Below are 6,226 nucleotides of genomic sequence, written 5' to 3' on the forward strand. Positions count from 1 at the left end.
CCAGACGGTGTGTCCAGGAACTGTTGTAACATTAGAACACTGCAAGGTGATGGTATCCCCAGTACGGACCACTATAGTCCGAGACTGAGTTACCAAACCTGAAACACATAAGAACTAAGTTAGTGATTGCAATAGTTTATATTACATGTCCATTTTTTTTCAAATGAGCACCAGTGCATGCTGTGCTAAACATCTGGTAAGATACATTCTTTGGAAATGTAGGTTCTATGACGGATGCATTTAAATCTTTAACATGTGTAGCTTACTTACTCAATCCATAGACCAGTAGAGCTGGTATATAGGTTCTCACCATTATGTGTGTAGATCTGTTTTGCTCCGTCTGGCCGTGAATCAGAGAATATCAATCATTAATTCACTCTGAGATCAGACTGAGTCTAGGGGGATTTCAGTGGTAGGGGGCGTTGTAGTTGGTATTGGACTACAGTGTCTACAGGAAGTGATACTCCTACAGGTGTTTATGTGGAATGTAAAAATAGAAGTATGTGTTTGTGAAATACATCAGCTCTGTTAAAAGAACACTCAAGAAAAACAATTTTATTTATCATAGTGATTAATGTGTAACATTAAAACAACGTGATATGCCACACCAACATTAGACAACTATACAGAAAAAAATAGAAAATTGCTGAAATAAGAAAATCTAATCAATGATGGAGAATAGTCAATCATTGGCACAAACATGGTGGTGTAGTAGGATAATCCCCGTAAGAGGTTGAGTTCAAGTCCCAGGAGAGGACATTAATAATAATTATAGTATGAATGTCACGACTTCCGCAGAAGTTGGCTCCCCTGCCTGTTCGGGCGGTGCTCTGCGGTCGTCGTCAACGTCCTACTAGCCACTACCGATCCCTTTTTCGTTTGTCTGTTGGTTTTGTCTTATTAGTTTCACCTGTGTGTATTTTAGTTTAATTAGCGTCCTTATATATAGTAGGTTGTTCAGCCCTTTTTTTTGTACGGGATTGTTTTTAGTTACTCTGTTGTATGGTGGTTTTCGTGTGTTTATTCTCCGGACTATTTTAGTCCTGTGTTTTGGGCTGGTCAATTGTATGCGCCCTGTGTGTTGGCATGACCGTTTTTGTGCGCCGGAGAATAAATTGATAATCTACTGAACCCTGCTCTCTGCGCCTGATTCCACCGACCACTCCTAGTAAATTGTGACAATGAATGAACATGCACAATGTACTGTACATGTTTCAAGCAGACAACCATAGTCCCTGTGTCCAAGAACGCAAAGGTAACCTGTCTAAATGACTATCGTCCCGTAGCACTCACATCTGTAGCTATGAAATGCATTGAAAAACTGGTCATGGCTCACATCAACACCATCATCTTGGACCCACACAATTTGCATACTGCCCCAACAGATCCACAGATGACACAATCTCTATTGCACTTTCCCACCTGGATAAAAGGAACACATACGTACATGAGACTGCTGTTTATTGACTACAGCTCAGCGTTCAACACAATAGGGCCCTCCAAGCGTATCACCATTGACCAGACTGCAAGGCACTACAGACGGTAGTGTGTATGGCCCAGTACATCACTGGGGCCGAGCTCCCTGCCATCCAGGAACTCTATACCAGGCTGTGAAAGAGGAAGGACCTAAAAATGGTCAAAGACTCCAGCCACCCAAGTCATAGACTGTTCCCACGGCAAACGGTCCTGATGCACCAAGTCTGGAACCAATCGGACCAATCCTAAATAGTTAGTTAAATACAATACCTAATTAATGAAATATCTACTCAGACTATCTGCATTGCAGTAACTTTTTCGACTCATCACATACGCTGCTGCCACTGTTTTATCTGGTGTTTTATTCCTAGTTATATGTTAACATACAGTTGAAGTCGGACATTTACAAACACCTTTGCCAAATACCTTTAAACTCAGTTTTTCACAATTCCTTATATTTACTCCTAATACAAATTCCCAGTCTTAGGTTAGTTAGGATCACCACTTATTTTAAGAATGTGAAATGTCAGAATAATAGTAGAGAGAATGATTTATTTGAGCTTTTATTTCTTTCATCACATTCCCAGTGGGTCAGAAGTTTACACTCAATTAGTATTTGGTAGCATTGCCTTTAAATTGTTTAACTTGGGTCAAATGTTTTGGGTAGGCTTCCAGAGCTTCCCACAACAAGTTGGGTGAATTTTGGCCCATTCCTCATGCCAGAGCTCGTGTAACTGAGTCAGGTTTGTAGGCCTCCTTGCTCACATGCTTTTTCAGTTCTGCCCAAAAATGTTCTATGGGATTGAGCTCAGGGCTTCGTGATGGCCACTCCAATACCTTGACTCTGTTGTCCTTAAGCCAATTTGCCACAGGTTTGGAAGTATGCTTGGGGTCATTGTCCATTTGGAAGACCCATTTACGACCAAGCTTTAACTTCCTGACTGATGTCTTGAGATGTTGCTTCAATATATCCACATAATTTCCCGTCCTCATGACCTCATCTATTTTATGAAGTGCACCAGTCCCTCCTGCAGCAAAGCACTCCCACAACGTGATGCTGCCAACCCCGTGCTTCACGGTTGGGATGATGTTCTTCAGCTTGCAAGCTTCCCCCTTTTTCCTCCAAACATAACAATGGTCATTATGGCCAAACAGTTCTATATTTGTTTTTTCAGACGAGAGGACATTAAACCAAAAATTACGATCTTTTTCCTCATGTGCAGTTGCACACCCCGGAGTCTGTTTCTTTTTTATGGCGGTTTTGAACAGTGGCTTCTTCCTTGCTGAGCGGCCTTTCAGGTTATGTCGATATAGGACTTTTTTGTACCTGTTTCCTCCATCATCTTCACAAAGTCCATTGCTGTTGTTCAGGGTGTGATTTGCACTTTTCGCACCAAAAGTACATTCCTCTCTCGGAGACAGAACGCGTCTCCTCCTGAGCGTATACTTGCCTACTATTGTTTGTACAGATTAACGTGGTACCTTCAGGCATTTGGAAATTGCTCCAAGGATGAACCAGACTTGTGGAGGTCTACAATTTCTTTTCTGAGGTCTTGGCTGATTTCTTTTGATTTTCCAATGATGTCAAGCAAAGGGGCATTCAGTTTGAAGGTTGGCCTTGACATACATCCACAGATACACCTCCAATTGACTCAAATGATGTCAATTAGCCTATCAGAAGCTTCTAAAGCCATGACATCATTTTCTGGATATTTCCAAGCTGTTTAAAGGCACAGTCAACTTAGAGTATGTACACTTCTGACCCACTGGAATTGTGATACAGTGAATTATAAGTGAAATAATCTGTCTGTAAACAATTGTTGGAAAAATGACTTGTGTCATGCACTAAGTAGATGTCCTAACTGACTTGCCAAAACTAGTTTGTTAACAAGACATTTGTGGAGTGGTTGAAAATGAGTTTTAATGACTCCAACCTAAGTGTATGAACACTTCAGACTTCAACTGTATCTACCTCAATTACCTTGTGCCCTTGCACATCGACTCTGTACTGGTACCACATGTATACAGACAAGTTATCATTACTCATTGTGTCTATTATTACTTTTATTATTACATGTTTCACTTTTCTATTATTTATTTATTTTATTTCTCTCTGCATTGGCAGGGCCCGTGAGTAAGTATTTCACTTTTAATCCACACCTGTTGTTTACGGAGCATGTGACGAAGAAAATGTGATTTGAATAAAAAAAGTTTTTGCTGTTTGTATCTTATTTGGGATAGTCCATACATATAGTCTATGGATGTTCATCTAACTATCCACTAACCTTAACCCTGGCCATAACCCTAACCCTAAAGCCCTAGTCATAACCCTAAAGCTAACCCTATAGCCCTAGTCCTAAAGCTAACCCTATAGCCCTAGTCCTAAAGCTAACCCTATAGCCCTAGTCCTAAAGCTAACCCTATAGCCCTAGTCCTAAAGCTAACCCTAAAGCCCTAGTCCTAAAGCTAACCCTATAGCCCTAGTCCTAAAGCTAACCCTATAGCCCTAGTCCTAAAGCTAACCCTAAAGCCCTAGTCCTAAAGCTAACCCTATAGCCCTAGTCCTAAAGCTAACCCTAAAGCCCTAGTCCTAAAGCTAACCCTATAGCCCTAGTCCTAAAGCTAACCCTATAGCCCTAGTCCTAAAGCTAACCCTATAGCCCTAGTCCTAAAGCTAACCATATAGCCCTAGTCCTAAAGCTAACCCTATAACCCTAGTCCTAAAGCTAACCCTAAAGCCCTAGTCCTAAAGCTAACCCTATAGCCCTAGTTCTAAAGCTAACCCTATAGCCCTAGTCCTAAAGCTAACCCTATAGCCCTAGTCCTAAAGCTAACCCTATAGCCCTAGTCCTAAAGCTAACCCTATAGCCCTAGTCCTAAAGCTAACCCTATAGCCCTAGTCCCGAAGCTAACCCTATAGCCCTAGTCCTAACCCTAAAGCTAGCCCTAGTCCTAACCCTAAAGCTAACCCTATAGCCCTAGTCCTAACCCTAAAGCTAAACCCATAGGCCTAGTCCTAACCCTATAGCCCTAGTCCTAACCCTAAAGCTAACCCCATAGCCCTAGTCCTAACCCTAAAGCTAACCCCATAGGTAAATTGCCAGTCTGCAAGGAGCTGTCAGTCTGCAAGGAGCTGTCAGTCTGCAGTCTGCATGGAGCTGCCAGTCTGCATGGAGCGGCCAGAGCTGTCAGTCTGCAAGAAGCCGCCAGAGCTGTCAGTCTACATAGAGCAGCCAGAGCCACCAGTCAGCATGGAGCAGCCAGATCCATCAGTCAGCCAGACGCTTCCAGATCTGCCAGTCAGCCAGACGCTTCCAGATCCGCCAGTCAGCCAGACTCTTCCAGATCCGCCAGTCAGCCAGACTCTTCCAGATCTGCCAGTCAGCCAGACTCTTCCAGATCTGCCAGTCAACCAGATTCTTCCAGATCTGCCAGTCAACCAGACTCTTCCAGATCTGCCAGTCAACCAGACTCTTCCAGATCTGCCAGTCAACCAGGATCTGCCAGAACCGTCAACCAGCCAGGATCTGCCGGATCCAAATACCTGGCTGGGCTTCCTCTCAGTGCTGGGCTTCCTCTCAGTGCTGGGCTTCCCCTCAGTCCCGAGCTTCCCCTCAGTCCCAAGCTGCCCCTCAGTCCCGAGCTGCCTCTACTCCGAGCTGCCCCTCTGTCCCGAGCTGCCCCTCTGTCCCGCGCTGCCCTTCTGTCCCGAGCTGCCCCTCAGTCCCGAGCTGCCCCTCAGTCCCGAGCTGCCCCTCAGTTCCGAGCTGCCCCTCAGTCCAGTGGGGTTCTGGGTGAGGACTACTAGGCCATGGTCGGCAGTGAAGGTGGATTATTATTTTTATTAAGTAATCAATGTAATACAATTGTCCTATGCTGGGTACTTTGTCCTGTATGGCCAACTTATTAAATAACCAATTCACTAATAAAACACAAGAGTACTAAGCTAAGAGAGACCAAGAGGCAACTACTACTCTGTGGCCATTAATCAGTTGTGGAGTCCAACTCCCCCTCTCTAACCACCCCTGCACCACTGAGCTGTGTGGCCTAAGAGAGGAACAGGGCTACAGTGGCCCTTAGTTTCTGTACATTGTACCTACAGAGATATTTACATTTCAATACATTTGATTTAACTACACATACAATAAAGGAAGATTTAAACTTGTATTCAAAGATATGGCAAACCACTTGTCCTCCTCTCCATCCTCCACTTTGTCATCTTGTAACAGCATACACTACATGGGGGTCCAACTCCTTCTCTCTTTTTCTCTCCCCCTTCTTTTTCTCAGAGGTGAAATTCAGGGCAGCATAATTCAGTGCATCAGTATCTTGGTTCTGTACATTTGAAGAACCATGAAATACAATTCTACATTTACACTGTTTCTGAATTTCTCAGATTTTAAAAATAATTTCACTGAACAAATAGCATTTACCTGCTCCTTTTTTTGGGTTGTCGTTGCGAGTCAGGTCCTGAATATGATATAAAACAGAGATGAGAGAAGCTAAACTGATCATTCCATTGTAGTGTTCACAATATGACTTTTACCGACTCTTTCATTTCTCAGTATACAGTATTTCAGGAGACAGTAACCCTGTTCCTGCAGAGCCACAGGTATTGCAGGGGTTTACTCCAAATAAGCACCACACCTTCCCAACTGAGCTAATTGATCATTTCAGTAGAGAACCTCATGATAAACTGTAGATCCCACTATCTATCAAGAGAGTTCTCATCTGTATTATTCATAGCCAT

This window comes from Oncorhynchus masou, chromosome 23 (genome assembly GCF_036934945.1).
Source record: "Oncorhynchus masou masou isolate Uvic2021 chromosome 23, UVic_Omas_1.1, whole genome shotgun sequence".
NCBI lineage: Eukaryota > Metazoa > Chordata > Actinopteri > Salmoniformes > Salmonidae > Oncorhynchus > Oncorhynchus masou.